The sequence below is a fragment of the Pyrgilauda ruficollis genome, unplaced genomic scaffold, assembly GCF_017590135.1.
Source record: "Pyrgilauda ruficollis isolate IOZ18807 unplaced genomic scaffold, ASM1759013v1 scaffold37, whole genome shotgun sequence".
Taxonomy (NCBI): Eukaryota; Metazoa; Chordata; class Aves; order Passeriformes; family Passeridae; genus Pyrgilauda; species Pyrgilauda ruficollis.
In genome coordinates, this window is record NW_024525156.1 from 3,295,851 (window position 1) to 3,316,051 (window position 20,201).

Genomic DNA, 20,201 nt, shown 5'->3' on the forward strand with positions numbered 1-20,201 from the left:
GTAGTGCTAAATAGAGAGAGAATGCCTATATTCTGCCTATATTTTGGACCTGGTTTTGAACTCTTAAGACATGAGAAACTTGTGTTAATGCAAGTTTCCTGAGAAGCATAAGTAGTAAAATCAGCTTTTCCTGGGCTTTCTGGATATCTTGAGGCAGTACATTGGAGAATAAAGGGATATCCTAAGCCAAATTGTACCACAGGCTCTGAGCTTGGAAGCTGCAGAGCAGCTCCAGCTAGCAGGGAATTGCATGCCCCGTCCTCTTCTCCCCCAATGGCCTGGATTCCCTTGAGCACAGCCAGGGAGTCTCATTAGTTCTTTCATCTTCTTCCATCATGGGACAGAGGAATCTGTCTTCTCTCACCCAAACCTTAACCACTGTGGAAAGAAGAAGAAAACAGGGAGCTGGGACAAACTTCTCCTGGGTACAAAGTCCTGAAGACATCAAGGCTTTTGCCAAGACTGTTTGCCTTTACTTTTTAGACTGTCCTTGAGCAGGAATAATGTTTACATAGTCAGAGCACATTATAGCCAACATTATTTGTTGTGTGCTTTTTCTTACAGAAAATGATCATCTTTTCTTCTTAGAGAAAATATCAGCATTTTAGGCTGTTATTTTCATGATACAGCATTGTGTAGGGTGTTGCCAGAGATTCACTATTTAGGAGAAAAGATAAGCATGTCCTTCACTGCTACTGAAAAGATGCATTTCTACCTCTCCACTTAGCCATTTTAGTGGTGCTATTTTGGATAAACAATCTTATGACAGTACAGTTTTGTCTTGAACGACACAGCTGTAGTCTAGGAAACTAAACATATCTTTGCTAGTGTTTTTATTTGTCAGATGAGTATTTGCAATATTCATGTGTACCTATTTTTTTAACCCACCACAAAATGAAAAATGTTATACTAATAAGACTTGAGCAGTTTCTTATTTTTGTATGTATTAGAAAGAAATTTAAGTACATGCACATGCTTAATAATAATTCAATTGAACATTTTATCATTGTCAAAGGCATCTTTAGAGGAATCCATCAAATCTTCTGATTTCCATACAAGTCAATTTACTGTCTTCAAAATGTAATGTTAATGGCACTCAGTGTACACACTGTAATCCTTTAAAATAATGTACATGGTAAACGGATATGTTCTCATGCATTAATAATTTAAAAGTTAATTTTAGGTACTTAATATGATTAACTGATGGATCAGCAGTCTTATATATGAGAAACAGTGAGCACACTCAAAGGAAGAGCATACTGGAAGGCAGCCAGGTGGCTGCCTGCGTGATGCTTCAAAAATACCTGAGTTTCATCCCTCCGGTTTCCCTTCAGTGTCAGATGCAGAGCATCACGGTCATAAAGGTGGTCTGGTTTCGAGATGGAGCATGCAAATTACCTCAGAGGTTGAGGTAGCAGGACTTTTGGGGAAGAAGGGGATGTTTTAGAAGGTGGGAATCCCTGCAATGCAATCCTGCTGGTGGCTGGCTGGCTCTGCAGCACCAGACCAGTTATATAACTTCTCTCCTTTCACTTCTCGCTTTTTGAGGACACGCTGTAACGCAGGGCTGTAAATTGATATTCTAGGGTGGAAATACTACAGATGACAAAGTATAACTGTTGCATTGCGCAGCTAAGGAATGTGCCGGGGGCAAATAGCATTAAACAGCGTGTGGAAGAGGCATGTGCTGAAGTCCTTGGCCATGCCCACAGCAGCGGGTTCTGCGAAAGCAGCAACAACTGGACACCTATTGCACAAACCCTGGTCAAACCATACAGGTACATTCATGGCTGCAAAAAAGATGGAGATTTTCTCTTCACTGGGAGGCACAGGGAGCAGACAGGTGGCAACAGGTACAAGTTGCACGAGGAGAGGTTTCACCTTAATTTTGATTCACTGAAAAAAAAGAAATCTTTTTGCAGTTAGAACAATCACCCACAGGAAAATCATCCCCAGGGCTGGGGCGGTGTCCCCACAATTGGAGGCTTTCAAGATGTAATTGGACAGGGTGACAATCTCATCCCTTTGCCATAAAAAGTTGCAGCATGCAATCTTTGGAGTTCCCTTCCAATCTGGGATGGATCTGCGTGTGCAGAAAGTTTCATGTAAGCATGTGGGACTGTGATGCCCGCCTACTGTGAGTAGGTGCCTTCTTGCCTCTGGAGTAATCTCAGGCAGAATCTGATACCACCTGCATTCACCTGGACAGGAGACAGCTTCTCCTTTGGTGATGCACCAGCACTCTGATGCTGGACCCACAAAACGCAAGATCAGGGTGAATACTGGCTCACAGGAAGGCAGGACAAACCAGCCCGAAGGTGGGAAGAGAGGGCTGAACGGGGCTGGGAAGTGACAGCCCACAGAACAAGGTCCTGATGGACTGGGTCAGGACAGGATAGGACAGGACGGGATGGGCAGCAGAGATGCTGACAGACTGAAGAGCAACGCTCAGCACTGCGTCAGGCGGAGATGGCTGAGGAGAGGCTGGGGGCATGAGCGGAGCGAGCAGCGAGCACGCAGCGGAGTGGCACGTGTGTCCAAGAGGCTGAGGTGACACGCTGAAGGAAACTGGAGAGATTATTTGAGGACTTGAACAGGGAGAACAAGTGGTGAGAACTGAGCGAGAACAGAGCGAGACCAGAGCATGGCTGGAAACACGGGGACCAGAGGGTGGGCTGATAAGAAAAGCATTCCTTTAAATACAGTAAAGAAGAGCCACGGAGGAAGAAAGAGCAAGAGCAAAGAAAATAACATGTTACATTTCAAAATATATTCAGCTCGGGCGCTCAGCCACAATACTTCCATTAGTCTACATGCATCTGTCTAGGAAGAAAAGCCCAGAGATTTCTCCCACTTCTCCTTGGGCTCAATTGCCTTTTATAGGGCTGACCACTTTCTTATGAGAGGTGTTTTTGCGTCTGGTGAAGCAAATATTCCTCTCTTCACAGAGCGTGACGGCTCTTGTTGGAAGTCAATACATTTTAAACCAGTAGCTCTTAGGGCGGGGTGCAATTTGCTTCCCTTAACAGAACTTTTCCACAGTCCGAGTTATTTGCAAGCTACTTGCAAATCGGATGGCTCGGAGCTACCGTGGTGAAATAGCGAAGGTCCCAGTGCACAGAAGTTCGCAGCAGCAGTCTGTAGGAGTGCTAGTGGCAGCCTGAGGATGCCGGGAGGGCAGGGCGCTTTGCGGCACGGAGGAGCTCCGAAGAGCCCACCGTACAGTCAGCACATGCCGGGAGCCTGCTCCGTGCTGTCTGGAGCGCAGGAAGGGGAGCTGGGGCACTTGCCCGGCGCAGTTTTGCGGGGAAAAATGCGAGAACAGAACAGGACCGATGAGGTTAAAGAAAAAGTCCACGCACAAATGCCTCGCGTGTGGAGATGCTCTGTTGGTTTTCTTTTAAAGACAAAACAGCCCTTCTCAATAAAAGCACACGCCGGTGCTACCTGCGGGTGAGCTTTTGTTAGAGGGCAGGAGACCCGCCACAGCCCCACGATCTTCCGCCCCCACCGCCGCTCGCTCCGGGACGGGGGAGGGCGGGCAGGGGAGCCACACCGCCCGCGGCCGCCGGGGCTCCCGGCCGCCCCCTGCCCTCGGCGGGCCGGGGCTGCGGCTGCGTGCGGCGGGGGCGGGAGCGGGGCGGGGGCCGCCGGGGGGCAGCGCGCGAGGGGAGAACGCGGCGGCGGCGGGCGCCGTTAGCACCGGAGCCGGCAGCGCGGACAGGCAGGCAGAAGTTTTCTCCGCAGATCCCTCCCGCAGCCCGGGGACGCCTTGCGGAGGCGCGAACGTCCCTGTTCGCGTTGGGTGTGTTTTGCTTTTTTTTTTTTTTCCCTCCCCTTTTATTTTTTTTTCACTTAATTGCTTTTTTTTTTTTTAATTGTATGATTTAATTTTTTTTTTTCAGTTTTAATTTTTTCTTTTGTTATTGTTGGTTTTGAGGCGCGTGGCTCCGAGAGCTCGCTCTCCCCCGCCCGCGCCCCGCTCCACCCGGAGGATCCCCCTCCCCGCCCGCGCTCCCGTCCCCTCCACCGCCGCGCACGACCCTTCCCCCGACCCCTGAGCCCGCCCCAAACTTGGCGGGTGCGCGGCGCCCGGCGGGGACGGTGCCGGCCGCCTGCCCGCCCAGCAGGTAAGGGGCCGGGGGACGGCGCGGGGCGCGCATAGGGGTGGCTGCTGCTGCCCCTGGGGAGCCGCAGCGGGGTGAGGCCAGGCCGGGGTGGGTGAGGGCTCGCCGGCTTCTCGGTAGCGGAGGCCGGTGGGAGGAGGAGGAGGAGAGCAAACTTCCTTTTCCTGGGGCCGCCGGCGAGCCCCCCCCACCCAAGTGCCCGCGGGGAGCGCCCCCCGCCCGGCGCGGAGCCCCCGGGGTCGGACGGGGTTCGCCGGCGGCCGCGGGGCTCGGGGGATCGGCCCTTTTTCCTGTCTCGGGGCTTCCTTGCCGCGTTTTGTTTGCTCGCCTGCTGCGCGCCTCGCCCCGGCGGTGCCGGGAGCCGGGCTTTCCCGTCGCCCCGCGCTGGAGGAGAGCGAAGACCTGCCCCGCCAACTGCTGGTGGTGCTGCTGCCGCCGAAACTCGCCGGTATTCCCCCCGCTCCGTTTAGGGCTGGCAGGAGGGCTGGCGGATGGGCAGATCGCAGAAATGCCACCTCGGGGTGCTGCCACCTTCCTACTGACCCTTGGCGGGGATGTGCCCGGCCCCGTGTGCCCGCCGGAGAGCGGCCCTGCCGAGCCCCCGGCCGTGCCCGCAGCCCCTCGCTAGCCCGGGAGACCCTCCCTGGGGGGCGGTGCGGAGCTTCTCCTGCCCCAGCTCCCCGCCGGGAGAGGCGGGCACGCATGGCTCTCATTGTATAACCGTGGTACTGCAAGCCGGGGCTGAAACTGTGGCATCTTTATAAGAACAGTTTGCAGTTAATTGGTTTGGCAGATGAACTCCTGCACAATCCTCCTGCCCGCTTCTGTTGCTCAAGTGCCAGCGCCCCCTCCCACCCCTTTTCCCCGCTTTCCTTTGAAGCGTCGCATAACTCTGTATTGCCAGTAGGATGGAAAGTGCTGATTCAGCAGCCAGGAGCCCCACTCCATCTGAAGTGGTGGTCTGCCTGAAATGCTCCCATTTGTTGAAATGGGAACATGTGTTGCTGGTATGTCAAAGCAGCATTGATCAGGTTTTCTACAACAGACCCAAAGAATGTGGTTTGCTTTTCTCTTCTCCAAGGCAGAATGAATTTGGGGTTGGGGCAAAGCAGGAGGGGGCAGGATGTGGGCATCTGCCACCTTCAGTTACACTTCTAAGGGTATCTGAAATCGTTTTGTCTCTTGAAGGTCCTTATGTGTTTTAACGGAGATGTTGTGGGATGTGTAGCAAGGATGCATTAACACTCCAGCTCCATCTATTCCTGCATTCTGAGGATAGTAGTTGTACTTACAGCTCTAGAAAAGGTACAGAGAAGGGCAACAAGGCTAATCCTGGGATTAAAAGGAGTGAGTTATGAGGACAGGTTAAAAAAGAAGCACCACAAACACATGGAGATTAGAAAACCTGCTTGGAAAAGGGGAAACTTTAGATGAGAGCTCTGGCTCTGCTTCATGATGCTTTTGGGGCTGAGGCAGGGTGTGGGAGGTAAGCAGGATGCTCTTCCCATGCTGTTAGTCTTTCTCCAGGGCTTAACCTCTCAGAGCAGCATAAGAAGGAGAGCTGTTCCAGGGCTGTATTCCTCTGGCTACCTTTGTACAGCTATACGTTAATATCAGAGCTGCTTGAGATTTATTTATCTAACACCAGACTCTTTTTAAAATTCAGCACAGTGTAGAGCAAACAGCAGAGCCTGAAGAGTACTGTTTGGTAGCCTTCCTGCAAGCAGTAAACCGACAGAGCAGCAGACCCTGACGCTTGCCTCTGGTGCTCATTATTCCATGTTCTGGTCTGATTTATTTTCTTCACTTGGATGTTATTTGTTCTCAAAGTAGGTCTTGTTTGCCCTGGCTACATATTAAAGATCTTGTGGTACTTCCATGGTTTTCCTTGGTTTTGTTAATCAAACTATCCTTTCTCTTAGCACTGTGTGAGTTGGCTTTTATCCTCGCATACAGCCACACCTGGATTTCAGTAGTGTTCCTGTGTTTTTTAATGAGTAGTCCAAAAGCTCTGCCTAAATGCAAAATGGATTTCTGCATCTCACTTGTTCTGCTGAAGTGTATAGTGTGCACTCTGTGAATAAAACAAGTGTTTGCAGCCCTCTGTCTTGTGAGTGCCTAAATGACTCTAGCAAGAATCGTTACGAAGGTTTTTTAGAAATCTTTGGTCATGTTCCCATCTGTGCTTGGGATGTAAATGGGCAAAAAGTATCTGGATCTTTCTGGCAAAGCTGTTCTTCCAAGGCAGGGAGTTCCCAGCTGGCAGAGGAGAGGCATAGCTGGGTCATGCACTGCTTCTGCCAGCAGCGCCGGAGTGTTGCGCTGGGAATTTGTTTTCTGACAGCCCCAAATGAGCAGATGTCCCTCTAGACTGTGAGGCACCGTCAGCTTCCCTGGGTGCAGGTAGCAGTGGCAGCAGGCAAGCTGGGGGGCTCCTGGGTGGTGTCACTCTGGGTGGGACCCTACTGTTGCTCCCTTGTGCTGCGCCTCTCTGCGCGTGGTTGTGGAGGTGATGGTGCTAAATGAGGCCAGATTTCTAGGTATAACTTCTGCCTAGACCAGCTCAGCTCTGTCTTAGGAAGTGTGTGTATATATTTATGTGTGAAATGCACTCAGTTGCTTTTTCAGACCACCAAAATGTGGGGTAGGGAAATAGGTGGTGGGGTGCCTTTTGATGTCTAGTGCTATGCATTTTTAGGATGCATTTAAGTATTTGCTCAATTAAAAATGTCACTGGTTGCAGCAAACACTGTGGTGAAACCCCTTACTATTTTCTGCTGGCCTTTTTATTCTAAATCTCTGAGTGGACTTTATTAATGGGGTCAGGGAAAAAGCTTCTCTTCACTTTGTGCTAACATTTCTGTCCATACTAGGACTAAGGAAGCCTGCTTTTCTTTGGATTTATCTCAGCTATGAGAGTATTGATGCCAGTTCACAGTGCAGTGTTTCTTAAGTGTGCCCACCTGGCCCAGTGTTTTCATAAACAAGGAAGATAACTCCTGAGACCTCTGCCTCTGTCAGGCTTGCATGCAGCTTGCCAACTGGCTTGGCTACAGTGTGATTGCATAAGCCTCCTTCTGTAGGAAAGCAGGCTAAGAAGTTAGGATTGTTTTTCTTGGAAACTGGACCTGCTCCTGGCTGTGTCCAAAATATACCAGTTGCAACTCTTCACCCAGGGAAATCTAGGAATGGAGATCCTTTACCAAAAAGTTAAAACCCCACAATCTTTTTTAGGAATTACAAGGGATGAGGTTGCCAAGGAATCCCTTTATTAGCATTGAGCTTTATTTACAGGTTTGCTGTCTTTACACTGCCTGCTGGTCAGGAGAGCATGTTGCAATCTAAACTTGGATGTGGCAAAATAGTCTTGACTCCCGTTACTTTTTCTCCCAAACCAGTGGTTGTTTTGAAACATAATATTGTGAAGTAAACAGAAGCCACCTCACTGACTTCTCTTTCTTTATACATGTTGAACTGTGCACTTCTGAACTAGTCCTGTGCCAGGTCTTTGCTATTCTCATGCCATCTGTTGAATTGGATAGCAGTTCTCCCTTTAGCTCAATATGGTTCCTCTGTCACATTGGGAATGTGGAGAGCACTATCCTAGAAAGCCAGATTCCACTATGAGGGCATCATTAGAGAAAACTGTTGGTCAGTATGAGGTGTCCTCTCTGCAAACATTCTCTTAATGTCTTCAGTGATGGAACAACTGGAATAGCCTGACTTTTTAAGATTTTGTTGGGTATATTCAACATTCTGTTTTCTTATATTTATTCCCCTGGATACCACCTTGTCAGCAGGTATGTGTGTAGAAAGACAGACAGACTCTACTTTTTTTGTACAGGTCCTTCATCTGAACATGGTGGTTATTGTTTCTAACAGCTTTGGACTTCAAATGTCCATAGGAGCACTGAATATCAGTGCCAAGAGTCCTGAAACTTTAATAAGGAGATGTTCAGTTCACACTAATGTGCATCCATTGACTGAAAACTTCCTTCCTTCTTTGCCTTCCTAGGATCTTTCATAAGTCATAGGTGGATCAGTTCATACAGAGCACATGGACGTAGCTCTCAGGACTGAAGGCATTGCAGGTTCACTCCCTGCTTTAGAGTAGTGTCCTTGTGAACAATTCTGTCTTTCCTGGTCTCTGTAAGAGAAAAGACCAGGGAATTCTGTTTAATGGTGAGGAGTCATTCACAAAAATGTGGGATTATGAGCACTGGGTGAGTCACTTTCCCTTAGAAGGTGGCAGCAGCTTTATGGGTGCTGCTTGGGTTTTTACAGGCAAGCAACCTGTAGTGGCACTGACCAGAGACTCAGGTGTGGATGGAACAAAAATATAGTCAGGATGAATAATGATGGTTTCTTCAAAGCCCAGCACTAATGCTCATTTACAAGTCAAGACAGCTTTTAATGAAACCTGCTAATTGCATCCCAATTAGTTAACCCGTGGGGAATGCAGATTACCACTCCTGAATGGTTACAGTAAAAGCTGTCATGAAGATCAGTTGTTTTAAAGTGGATGATCTTTTTAGCAGAGTAGAACACCTTCTCCCATATCATGGGTAATACAACATGTAACTACTGCTGTAAATTAGTGGGAGGGACCTTCTTCTTTCTGAATCCTTTCAGAAACCTTTGGTAAGTCATTATATTCCTGGATATCAAATGATAACTTTGGAGTGAGTAAAATGGTAGAGGAAAAAGTATAGTTTGCTGACATATGATGTGAAGTAAAATTACAGGTTATATCAAGCTTGTAGATTGCCAAACTAGATTTGGAATAATCTAGGCACATGGCATGAAAGTCTACCTCACTGATACTGAGAGAGGTGAAATGCATGCCTTTTGGAACTCTGCGGCTTTCAAGACTGCTGTCTTTGAGATTATGCTGTTTCAGGTATGATGGGATAAGGCATACTTGCTAGAATGGTTTGACCTCTTCTTGGAGAAAGGATCAGCAGTGAGAAATTCCCCCTTTACCACATGATGATGGAACAGACTCTGTTTATTCTTCCCTAAAGTGAGAACTGGGGAGAGGTTAAGCAGGGGTTGAAAGTCTTGATTATATTATGCTGTGTATTTCTGAAAAGAGCTTTGGGACAATGGTTGATAGTGATGGTCCTTGTATGCAGAGGTGATGAGTGCCCTAGACAAACTTCCTGGGAACACCATGGCCATCTCTGCGTTCTCTGTAGGCAGATGGACCTGCTCCTGGCTATGTCTAAAATATACCAGTTGCAACTCTTCACCCAGGAAAATCTAGGAATGGAGCAGATGCTGTAGAATATCTGAGAAAGAAACACGGTGCCCTGTTTCTGTTGTATTTTTTTGTTGGACTCCAGGGGAAGGCTGCAAGAGCTTTTCCCATTATCTTACCCTCCTGCTGTTGGGCTGTCATCTTTAGGCCAACAGCAACAAGTTGGGCAGCTGTGTTGATTTTAATGCCCAACAATTGTGTTAATGGTTGCAATATTAACCATTGGACAGTCTTGTTGCTCTAGCTGTAATAATCAATGTATTTCTTAGCAAGTCCTTTTCAGCGTTTGTGGAGGCCAAATCCAAGGACCATGGGGACGTTCCAAAAAAGACTGTTTTGCACAGACAGGGATGAATGGGGTAATTGTAAACACATGTTTGGTTAAACCACTAGCAAACCAACCTCTCATTCTTCCCAGCCTCCATCAATGCCAGCTTCTACTAGCTCATAACAGGACAAAAATAGGAAATGACTTTCCTGGCAGACAAACCATAGAGGAAATACCATACCATCCTGTTGGAATAAACCTATAGCCCAGTGGGAAGAAGCTCTCCTGCTGAGCGGCAGTGGGGATTTCTGCATTTGTTCACACAGTAAACATCAGAGCATGGTCCTTCCACTCCCTTCATGCTCTTGCTGCAGAATTTGTGTCAGCAGAGAAATCTGAGAAACTGAGTGTCTGCATCCAAGCTGAGCCTGTGGTTGCTGAAGGCATCTAAGCAAGGGTGGATAATACTCTACGAGACCAGTATCATTCTTCCATTATGCATTCCTGGTGAGAAAATCAATAAGCAGGGAGAATCTGTAAGTCTGCAGTGCCTTTTCATGGTGGAGATTAGCACTTGATGAATACTTAGAAACTTCTTTCAGTGCTCAGCATCTAATTTTCCCTTTTAATGACTTGATCTAGTGACTGCAGCTCTGTCCAAACTCATGTTGTTGGTTTGTAGCACAGACTAAGTTTTCAGAAGTTATTTTTTTACTTTGCTTAACTTTATTTCTGGGTTATCTTCAGGTACTAATTTTAATTTCGAAACTGTGAGGAAGAGAATCCATTAAATATCATCCAGATCTCTTTCACTGCTGATGTTGCTGTTAGTGAATTATCTGTGGTTCTGTGATTCTGATTTGACACTTAAACATATTTTTGGTGATGAAGTTGCAACTGGGCTCTGTGTCTGTGCATGCTTCATATATTTGTAGATGTCAAAACTAATCGGCAGCAAGGATTTGAATCCTTTACTAGACAAAAAACTGCTAGAAAAATTTTCCCAGATACTGACTTTATTGTAGGATGGTAGGACAAGATAGCTGTGCATTAGAAAGGATTGGAGCAAAAGTTTTCAAGGCTGAAAAAAAAATGGGGAGATGATTTTTTTTATTCCCTCCCTGCTTTCTTCTTTCCTTCTTTTCTGTGATGTTCATGTCTGCCAAACTACTAGGTACAGATTCAGATAGGAGAACGTTCTCTCTCCTTAAATGGGAATTGAGAGAGGGGGTGAGAAGGACTGGGGGAAGGTAAAAATCTGTAGGTTGGTCTTGCTTAGTGTACTGTTAAAACTCTGAGCATCCTTGGAAAGGAATGAGGAGCTTTTATTATATCAAAGCACAAGTGTGGAATTAAACTTCAAGGAGTTGGAAAAGCTAAAAATTCAGAAGGCTTTGGCACAAAACAAAAATATCACAAGCTTTCGTAAAAGGCCTGCTTTCCCTTCTGGCTCAAATGTATTAAAGTCCATTTAGGAGAATGTTAAGGGAGAAATATGTATTGCAAGACCATCGATTATTTCTGAATTAATGTCTTGGGGGGGATCATTCTTCATTCTAATAGCTTCTCGTGCTGACATCACCCGAGATGTCAGGGGATTATGTCAGGGGATGTCAGAGAATTCAGGCTTTGATATTGTGCAGAACAATGGCTCAAGTGCTGGCAGATGCTTTCTTGGTGGGTCAGGTTGCTGTTATTTATCCTGTCCATCTCTAACTGTGATGTTCCAGTTACTGTACATGGTCACAGCAAGAGATATAGTAAACAATTTCCAAGAGAAGCTTATCTGTGCAGTGTGATTGTGAGGATGAAGTACTTCTTGCCTCTGCATCTTATGCTAGAGGTAGATTTGCCATCATCTAGATGCACAATGCATGCATTTTTAATGCTTTATGAAAAAAACTCACCAGCTGTAACATTATTTTCTTGTGTTTTGTTGTATTATTTTGTTTGTCATTCCAGGAATTCTGAACTGAAGTCAAAAAGTTGAGTCCAAAAGTGGGTGGGTTTGGTGGTGGAGGTTTTTTCTCCCTGTTCTGTCGGTTGGTTTGTTACTGTTTTTTTTTGTTTTGCTTTTTTCCCCCTCCCTGGCTGTTGGGCACCTAGCTTTAGTTTTTAAATTATTATAATGAAGGCCCTTGTGGTTTAACCTGTCAGGCAGCTAAACGCCACACTCACTTTATTCCCACATCAGTGGGATGGGAAAGAGCATTGGAAAGAAGGCAGAACTCCTCAGTTGAGATAGAGACAGTGTAGGAGGACTAAAAAGGAAGGTAAAATAGTAACAACTGAAAAAGGGTATACAAACCAAGTGATGATTAGTGTAATTGCTCACCACCTGCTGGTTGATGCCCACCCAGTCTCCAAGCATCAAGCCACTGCCTCTCCCCAGTTCTTTTCATGATGCCGTGTATGATGCTGTGTAGTATGGAATATTCTTTTGGCTGCTTGGAGTCAGCTGTCCTGGCTGTATCCCTTCCCAACCTATTGTTCACCCCAAGCCTCCTCACTGGTGGGGTGAGAAACTGAAGTGCTGTTGACTTGGTGTGAGCGCTATTCAACAATGACTACAGCATTGGTGTGTTATCAGTATTATTCTCATCCTAAATCTGAAACACAGCTCTGTGCCAGCTTCTAGAAAGAAAATAATTCTACCCCAGCTGAAACCAGGACAGCCTTGTGAGCGGAAAGAAATCGAAATTGCCCTTTATGATGCTCTAGAAATGAGTAGACTGGAATGTCACAGTCCATGTGTGATTTTTATGAACTGATTCTTTTGATATACTTTACTGGTAGGCTATTATAACATTACACATAGTCATCACATTTAGTAGTTGAAAAGTTTTCAAAGAGGCTTCAAGAGAATTGAGCAGCGAGACTATGAGATGAGCTCTAGGAGTGGAGAGCAAATGCTGTTCGAGTTGCTGACATCTCTAATGTGTACTCAGACTTATTTCACATTCAGCATGTATTTTTTTTGTTCTAGAGCTGATGCTAATAAAGGTCAGGAAAAATCTCTGGAGTTCCTTGCTAGCAAAGGTGGGTTACACTCTTAACACAGGGGGAGTCAGAGGAGCATTGCAAAGGCTCTTGCAGCTGATGCAGTTTGGGTGTGTGGTAACACTTGTAATGCCTAGTTGAATTGCTGGATAATTTTCTTCCCCAGTGTGCTTTGAAAAATAGTGTTGATACAGCCTTCAGTAGGAGAATGGCATTGCAAGACGTCTTGCTAGTGTAAGCCTTTGGTAATTTTGGTAAACATGTAATTGATCTTCATTTACTTGGAAATGATTCCACATCTCTTCCCAGGAGCAGGAGAAGTTCTGACAGGTGTTTGGAAAATGGATGATTTTGAAAAATTCAGGGAAAGAGTCCTGTGCTGTAACAGCCTGAGTTTGTTTTGCTTGTATTAATCTCTGAGAACTTCTTGGGTCCTTCATGTCCAACAGTCCAGCTCTTCCTTAGAAAGATTTATTCCTCAGGAGTCTGATAAAAAATTCATGTGAGCTAAGGTGACATATCTGTAGGTGATGTGAAGTTGCCTTTCAGGTCAATTTGACAGTGCATGGTAGAGTTTCAGGGAGACAGCACATGTGCAGCTGTCAGAGAGGCAGGTCATTTCTACCTCTTTGAGTATTTAAATACTAATTTTTTTCTGTGTGTGAAAGCTCTTCAATTTGGAGAGGTGAAAAAACTTTTCCCTGGGAAGAGGCACGCTTTCATTTCTCAAAGGATGTGGGCCATGCTAAGAGCTGACTGCTACCAAAATCTGACAATGTTTTGCTGGAGTGTTTGGGTGTCTTCCCATGGGCCAGCTTGGTGGTTCACTGCGTGTGTGCATGGCTGACTCTAACTGGGTAGGAAAGCTATCCTGTGTACTTGTTTTTTCTGGGATTGATTTTCTTCTGGGTTAAGGGATGGGACCAGTTCTTGGAAGCATGTGGTGGGGCAGCTAAGGTGAGGTGCTCTTCCAGGGAAAGGAAGAGAAATGAGAAAGAGAAGGATAGATCCCATGTCTTTTCAGTGGCAGCAAACTGCTGGGCCAGCTTGGCAACCCATCAACTTTTTTTCTTTTTTTTTCTTTGTGAATTTCAACAAATCCTTTGGAGCTACACAAGCAAACAAGGTAGAGACTAAACCTGGTTTAGGAGAGGATCTCCAGAGCCTGCCAGTATTTGCAAGGTTTACCTGTTGAAGGGAGTTTTCTGCAATATGTGGGGGTTAAACTTGTGTTTGATCTCTTTGCTACCCTGGAATGTGGATCAAATAGATGCTGTATTTATTCATATCTTTTTAATTTTACTTCTTCTTCTAATAAAATGGACCTGTGGTAATGGGTTGTTTTCTTAAAATGAGCATGAAATGTGTCAGTGCTAGGTGGGGTTTTTATTGAGCAACTCAGCCGTAACAAAAATGTTACTCTTGCTTGTACATTTAAAGAAGATAAAAATAGCACCTTCACAGTTTCAGGAGATTATGTAAGGTATGTGTAGCTGTATCTTATCGTCATGAAACAGAGCAACTGAGGAAATAACTGGTAATAAATCCATCATTATTCATATTATGAAAAATAGTAAGCATGATAGCTGTTCAAACACCAGAGATTTGGTTGACTTGCTCTGAAATGTAGTGGTAAAACATATTTGTTTCAGACCAGTTACCAGCTGAAATGTTTTTTTTTTTTCCCTGGAATGTCTCATCTGTTCCCAGTCGCAGAATCACAGAACTGCTTGTGAGGTGGTTCAGCCCTTCTGCTCTGATCAAGAAGGGTTTCTGTAGCCAAAGTCAAATAAAGGCATTTGAGGTGACTGCTCTGCTATCTGCTGGGAAATGGTCTTGGTGGCTGTGGGGCAGATCTTGCTCTTGAACACCGGTGACTCTTGAGGCGCTGCCTTAGAGCTCCAGTTTCTCAGCCATGTTAAAGCTAGTCTACTTTAGCCTGGATAAATCCCAACCAAACAACAGCTCTGCAGACTGAAAACCAAAATGAGTTCTTCTGTAATTTCAGTTATTCTTTTCTGTGGTAAATGTGGAATGATTTTGGGGGCAAGGTGACATGTCATGGGTTTTCTTCATTTTACCAAACAGGGTTTGGGAAGACTTGGTGTTCAGGTGCTTGGGTTCAGGATTGCACAGCAGTGACTGGAGTTTCTCTTCAGAAAAGTTCTGAATAGTTTTTTCCATAATTTTAGCACAAAAATGATTGAGTTTTGACTAGCTCAGTCCTTCTGGCTGGATACCAGTTCCATTGTATGTGAACTCTTGGATGTATAGAAGACGAGATCTTTTCTCAGCCTTTGTTACAGGGACTTGCCTCCATCTAGAAACAGTTTCTGTCTTTTGCAAGGTCATTTGGAAAGTGACAAAATGCACATTAAATGTTCTCCCCATACCCTGTGTTTTACTTTGAGCACTCTATCAGCTGTTGACAGAAGTTCAGGTTTTGTAGCAGATGCTACTTATGATGCTTCAGTTGTTTGGCATAGCTGTGTCAGGTTTTGGAGCCCTTGAGATGAAGGAAGTAATGAATGAGCAGTAATTTCTTGGGCACACTAATGTGGTTGTGTACAAATAGCAAGTTTCTTCCTCTTTTTGGGGTATGTGGCCAACTTGTATGCTTGCCTTCAGCCATGTCTTATCTGTACTGACTTTGGCAGTGGTTCAGAGAAGATTCATCCAGCCAGAGAAGCATTCATGGGACAAGTACTTTTAAAAATTGTTTTATTTATTTTTCTAAAGTGTGTGGGGACTGAAGCTTTCTTCCTGTGTGTAACTGTGGCTCATCTAAAGTCAATGTTTGACTACAGACCAAGTGGTGTGGTCAGAGTGAATTTTTGCCTAAACCTATGTTAGAGCCATAAATTGTTGCATTGTGTGGGTAATGATGCTTTCATCCAGTACTTGGTCTTAGTCACCTCTTCCTGCCAATATCCTCTAATTCTGCAGTTGTGACTCTGTGAAACCAAGCAAGAAGTGTGTGAGGAGCTCGAGAACTCTTTAAATCCTTAGTGTCTTGAAAACCTGGAGGTTTCCAAAGTGGAATATATATGTACACTGGACATATTACTGTATTATACAGCCCTTTTATGGTGTCTGAGGGAGGTGTATCTCCTCTGCAGTTCAGTGCATGCTGCATCCAACACCTCTTTGGAATCCCTGGGACCTTAGGATGAAGCCTTTCAGCTATGTGGTGTATGGAGGGCTGGTTTGTGTTGAAGTTTGAGTGGGGCAGGGGGGCTGCTGGTCTTGGTGGTAATGTGGGAGCTTTGTAGGGCTGTGGCTGGAGCTGAGAGGCTTGGAGGAGGGAGCTTCTGGTCAAGTCTTCCTAGAGTCTTCTGGGATCCTTTTAAAAGTAGTGCTCTAATGGGGTGACTCAGGATACCTGACACCTTAGCCATGTCAAATGAGGTCCCTAGAAAACCAAGGGACTGAAAGGTTTTAATAAAAGTGATTTTTACCTGAAGTGCTGTCTCTGAAATCCATTAGCAGTTTAAAATTAACCAAATAGCCTAGGTAGCTTAAATGAATTTTAATGACTTTTTTGCTGCTTTTATAAGAAGACTCTATTTACAACCTTGTTGCTTTAAGTGCAGCCTGGATTACAAGTGTTTTATTTTATCAATGGAGACGATTTTGTAGCATAGCAGTAATCTTCCTGAAGGTTTGCCTGGCCAATGAAGAAGTAACAGGATTTGTGTAAACCAAAGCCGAGCAATCTGAAGTAGCTGTATCCTAAAACTGACCTAACCTATAAAGCTTTGAATTTTCATATCATCTTCCACTGGGAAACACCACAAAGTCTTCTGCTCTTTTGTATCCTGTAAGAAAGAATTGAGCCATCCCATTATTAGGGAGGAAAAAACGAAATACAGGCAAAAGATCAAAAATTTATCTAAGAGTATAAATGAAGGCCAACTAAAGATGGTTGGATTTTTTTTTAATTGTGATACGTACTGAAAAAGAAACATCAGAAACTATTTCAGTCTGGTTTTGAGCATTTGATTAGCAGTTTCTAAGTGACCTCTCTGCTCATATATGTGTTTTGTAGCATTGGGAAGGGAGAGGGAAAGCTGCTTTAAAGGGGCCATGCTGAGAACCTGGAAGAGAAGGCACTAAGAAGGGTAATATTGATACAGCTCAACTTTTTCATCCCCTTGATCTTTTGGAGATATTTTCCCTCCTCGTAGTGCACCCATTTCTCAGCAGTGTGAGATGAGAAGGAATCAAATTGACTTCCATCGTCACATGTGGCTTTCTAGTGTGACGCAGAGAAAAGGCGAAGTAAGCTCTTCTCTGCTGAAGACGATATGATGGGTGGGGGAATGTCTTCACTCACAGCATGGCTAAATCATGGCTCTGAAAATCATTACTGATATGATTATCTCTTTGGAGTAATGCTAGTGCTCTCTTGGAGCTGCTGTGAGGCATCTGCATGAGAAAAGCCTGCAGTTTTTGGTGGATGTTTTGCCTGTGTGATGGTTTTATCACTCTGTGTTTGCTCCCACGTCCCAGCTCATGGAAGTTAAATTCTCTCAGAGATGATGGCTTCTTCAAAGGTGGAGGAAGTGTTAGGAAAAAAATGGGGAGAGAAGGAGTATTTATACCACAGTGCGTAGTAAACATCCCACTTGTGATACAGGTAGCTAAGTTGTGTCTAAAACTTGGCCTGGCTTTGGTCCTGGTCTAAACCATAAGTGTTACTTTGGAGTGGATGTTTATGTGCCATGTCCTGTGGCCTGCTGGCCATTTGGACAGTCAGGGATTCCAGGGATAACCACATCGTGAGGCGCCTGAGCAAAAATGCTTCTGCTGAATGTAAATAGTGGCACAGTTGAACTCCATGAAGTGGAAATGTGTGCTTAACCTTTCTTAACTTCAAGTGTCTACACCTATGGATTTTATTTTTTAAAACCATTTTATTATCCCTTCTATTTTCCAGCCCTGTTACTATTTAGGAGTGACGAGTGCTTTGCCTTTGGGGACTGTCAGCTCGTGGTCCAAGATCCCGGTATCTGCAGTTATAAATCTGCAAAGTGGAGAGCAGAGGGTCATTCCTGATAGAGAGGGATGGGCACTGCCACTAATCCTGTAAATCCGCAGTGGGTCCCTCCCATGCACAGAAACCTCATCTTAGCTCCTGCATCTTAACATCTACATCTCCTTCCTTTGCTGTGATATTTACATATAATTCCTACTTCTTTAAACAAGAGGGAGTTGGATCTAGTCAGATTTGAGGAAAGCTGCATGAGCTAGCCTTATGAATATTTATCTTTGCATCAGCATCTTACTCAGGGATACTCAAGAAAAGATGACAAATGACTGTCTTTTTGACATGCACAATATAAAGCAAATGCAATTTCAAAGCCTCCCTTAAGCCTCTGTGGCATGCTTAAATATCTTCCAGTTGCACAGTTAAATGCTGAAATAAGGCTTGTACCCTGGATTTGTGAGATTTGTGAAATGCCTATCCCCAGCTACTTCCATTGATACAAACGGTGGAGGTCAAACTCATGTGTGGGCAGAGGGGCTGAAGAGAGAAAATTGTCTGAATAAGATGGTAGTGCTTGCAGTTATGTCTAATCAGAGTTCATTTCCTGCAGATATTCCCAGAGGTTTTGCATAGTGAGAACAAATGCAAATGCGGTTTGGAATACACTGGTGCTCACAGTCCATGAGCTAAAAAAAATTGAAGGGATTGAAGTTTTCTTGATTACCCCTGCCTGTTCCCCCCAGCTTCCAGAGATGCTTGCTACTGAATAAGTGTAGTGCCAAGCTACAGAACGATAGGATTGCACCTTGCAGTACTGTCTCCAGTTAGTTGTGCTGGTTATCTTCCACCCTCTTCTGCAAGAAGAAATTTCTCTATTTCTTGTATCTCTCAAAAACCTGACAGGCAGTGGAACCATGAGATGGTGATCTACAGCTTGTAGACTGAGGCTAAGCATTAAAAAATACACATTACAGTCTAAGTGGTGCATCTGCTATTTGTGCTCCAGAATGAGACTAAAGAGCAAAATTCATGGGGCTGAGGGTATGGTCCATGTGTCTCTCTATTGTCAGGTTCTGGTTTGTTTGTGGTGTTAGGATGTAGGTGGATCTGTGTATCAACAGAGGCAAGTGTTGGTGTTACACTTCTTGAAAAGGTATTTTTACACCTAAGGTTTTGAGTTGGGTGGGGTTTTTTTTATTTTTTTAAGACTGAGTCCTTTCAACCCTAAAGGTTACAGCTTGTTGGTATTCTCATTTTGGGTACTGTGCTTTGAGAAAAGAGAGGAGACAATGCATTTGTTAAGCTTTTTTTTTTTTTTTTGTAGCACAGTGCTGGATCTGGAGAGGAGACTTGATGCAGGTAAACTAGTTAATGAAAAGCTGGAGTGTAGCTGTGTTTCTGATGGCAGCTTGGTGGCAGTGGTTGGGGGAAACTGCTTATTCCTCACAGTCTTGGGTATTGACTCACTGATTTTTTTTCTCCCTTGAGCAATTTTGACTTGGTGCTTCTCTTTTATCTTTTCCCTATGCCCTCACTCCACCCAGTACAGCAATGTTTTCCTAAATCTTTGCTTTTTAAACCTTTCTGTTTCTTCTGAAAGTTGTGGGCATGGAGAAGATATTTTTCCTTCTTTCTTTGCAGCAGGCTTTCACAGATTTGAAAGATCTCATCATGACCCTTACTTTTGCTTCTTTTGGCTAAGCTCCAGTTAATTCTGTTTTTTCTTTTTTCCTCCCAGATGTCATGTTTTTCTAATTCTGTGATGTTCCTATTGCTTTTGCTTGGATTCTTTCCAGTTGATCTTTTCTGAAATTTGCTGAAGATTGGGTACAGCTTCATGCTGGAAGCTTTATCAGCCACAAGTAGAGCAGAACTGTTGCTTCATGATTCTCACATATGTTCCTCTATACATTCCTCTATGGTATTTGCCTCTTTCTCAACAAAGAATTTTCCAGTTTCTAAAGCTTGCTTTGAATTAAGTCTTCCAGCAAGCTGACAGCTTGAAGTTAGCAGCTTCCCCAGGTTTAATAAGTATCATTTTCTCCTTCATTATCTAGATCATTAGTGTTAGAATAGTGTGGGACCAGGGCAGATCTCTGCAGAGGTTATTCAGTATGTCAGGCTATTATGTGAGTGTGTCAATTTTTTTTTTGACATTCCAAGCAAATATAAGTCAGTGCAGTTGCTCTGTCACTTTCAAATCTGCCATTAGATGACTGTTTGCACTGATAACAGTAAGACAAAGCTTTCTTATCCTTTTGTGAGAATGCAATTTGAATCTTTTGATGTGGTTTTGCTAATGTCAGGGTTCAGATTCAGTGTCTATTGCTTCTGTGTTCCTAAAATACATTGTTCTGACATAGAAGGGTGTTGAGTTGGTTTGACTTAGTTTATACGTGAACAACCAGTTTTCTGTTGAGTTCAATCTTTTATTTTCTTCTTGGTGCTAGCCAATGGGTTTAATCACAAATGTGTGAATTAAGCAACAAATATAATTCTTAATGTTTTTCTTTCCACTCTTTCCCCCTCCCACTTCTGTAGGAAATCACTGTTTGC

At 44.5% G+C, this 20,201-nt stretch overlaps 1 protein-coding gene across 8 annotated transcripts in view; it reads left to right on the forward strand.

The window, feature by feature from the left end:
* The first annotated feature begins 3,668 nt into the window (after positions 1 to 3,668).
* The window catches only part of GRB10 (growth factor receptor bound protein 10), a 144,900-nt gene continuing 128,367 nt past the window's right edge, over positions 3,669 to 20,201 (forward strand). For 5 of the 8 annotated variants that reach the window (XR_005955822.1, XR_005955823.1, XM_041475894.1 and 2 more), the window contains exon 1: positions 3,669 to 3,805. The gene's annotated coding sequence lies outside the window, so the exon portion shown is untranslated. Of the gene's footprint in view, positions 3,806 to 3,905; positions 4,131 to 18,969; positions 19,005 to 20,201 lie in introns of all 8 variants that reach the window. The other 3 variants (XM_041475897.1, XM_041475895.1, XM_041475896.1) reach the window with 3 other exon arrangements.